Source organism: Thunnus thynnus, chromosome 15, assembly GCF_963924715.1.
Source record: "Thunnus thynnus chromosome 15, fThuThy2.1, whole genome shotgun sequence".
NCBI classification, from domain to species: Eukaryota; Metazoa; Chordata; class Actinopteri; order Scombriformes; family Scombridae; genus Thunnus; species Thunnus thynnus.
This window is the reverse complement of record NC_089531.1, coordinates 3,674,112-3,676,292: the sequence shown is the minus strand read 5'-3', so window position 1 is coordinate 3,676,292 and position 2,181 is coordinate 3,674,112.

Below are 2,181 nucleotides of genomic sequence, written 5' to 3'. Positions count from 1 at the left end.
CCAGCGCAAAACAGGCTTAAAACCATTTAATCAAAATGTACTTACTGGAAAAACTTATTATTCGACTCTGTAGACGGTCTTTTAGTACAACCAAACGCTGAACAAGACTCTTTTTGGGCAACGAAAAATGTTACAATTAACTTTCATGAACTGAAAACACACTGTGAAATAGCGATGGCTATGGCTATACTATGGTAATGTTACCTAAGAAATGTAGTCACCATAGTAGCGACCTGTCACTCAAAGTGGCCACGCCCATAATTATGCATAACTTTAAAGCCTTAATAAAATTTAAACAGGTGAGTTATATAAAAAGTCACCCCCTCTACAGTTGTCATGAAAGGGGAAATTAGCTTTTAAGACCAAAACCGTTTTTTGTACCAGGCTGTAAACATGTTTATTTCTGCTGTAAAGTTGGGCATTTTAACATGGGGGTCTATGGGGATTGACTCACTTTTAGAGCCTCAAGTGGCCATTCGAGGAACTGCAGTTTTTGGCACTTCTGCATTGGCTTCATTTTTCAGCCCCTTGGTCAAGATTAATGCTGCTTTCAAACCATCATATAAACAAGATTAAGCAAGTTTGTGCAAGGTAATGTGCAGAATGAAGAAAACCCAATAACACTAACTGGGATGCTACACGTCTGAATGTAAATTATTCAAATTTCAAATCAGAAAATTCAAATTGTTGCCATCTTAAAACCTCCATTTCATGCAGAACCCATTGGGCTTGTGTTGGAGGCAAATGTTAAAACCTTAGCAAGTTGACACGCTAACAAATGCAGTTTACTATGCTCACTTTCTTAGTTTATAGTAGGACAGAGTTGGATTTACCATCCCACACCAGTAGTTTTTAAGATCACTGTAATCCTCAAATAACATTGTGGGTGAATTGAGTGTAAGTGCTTGTTGACCACATAAAACACACACACAGTGAAGAGCACAGGGTGTACCCTTTGAAAAAGGCTGTGTTTTATTGAAATACAGCAGACATCAACAGGTTGTTTTGCTGACCTGGGCGACAGAAACAGAGCTTGAATACTTTTCAACCAACGTAAAAACAAATATTGATGGCTATTTTTGTCATTTTAAGTAAAAAAACTCCAAAGACACTTTCAGCGTGGGATCCAAAGTTGAGTTAGTGTTGACTCATTTTGGGCCACAAGCTGAGAAACACAAAGTGTCTTTGTCGGGAACTAAATCAAAACAAGCCCCTGACCCACTTTGGGTTCTGACGTAGATTTTCAAAAATGCTGGTATACGAAGTTAGAAATCAAACGCACCTCGAGTACTGGAGGGAGGGTTTGAAACAGTGTTCAGGCCTGTTTTTGTGCCCAGGGCTGGTTGTTTGATAGTAGCAGTAGTAGAAGAAGCAGAACCTCAGTTATGAAGCAGGGCTGGCCTCAACTCCCCTTAAAAAGTCATTTAGTGCACCTGGTTTTCCCAAAAAAAAAAAAAAAAAAGAATCTGAAATTGTCCTCCTACGCGCACACAGGAACAGTGACTTTGATGTTTAACTCTTTGCGGCTCAGATGTGATCTTTGTTTCTGGTGTCTGAGAAAAAAAAAAACAAAAAAACTGCAGAAAAAGAGATGTTTCCCTGCTCTGAGAGACAGTTAACAGGATGATTGTAATTTTTGCAAAAGACTCAGTTATCTCCATCGTTTTTTTACTTCTTTCTACAAACAAATTGAGACAGTTTGATTTAAAAGTGCAGCTTGAGTCCAGCTTGCAAGAACCCTGTTCGTACCTGCAGCATGTTGATTTTGCATTAAAACGTTTAAATCCAGCAGCATATCTGGAGCTCTAAGGAAGTACTTTTGCATCTTGATTGTCTCGAATCCTAAGTTTCCAAAGTGACATAAAAAGTGCTAACATGAAAAAAAAAAAAAAAAAAAGAGTCTTTCTTCATTTTCACACGTTTCCTGTGTGACGTGTTTGACATAATATCTCATCTAAGTGTCATTTTTAAAACTGAAGACGGCTGAAGACTGAGGACGGATGAAGATCCCTGTAGAACAAATATTTTTAGATAAGAAGTTACAGCTAGCAAAAAAAAAATATGCTTCTGGTAAAAAGTCAGCATTATTGATTCCATTGTTTATACTTTTGGTGATAATTTGAACATATTTTGAGCTAAAAAGACAAGAAATAAAATCAGCTGATGGCTCTGAATGTTTAA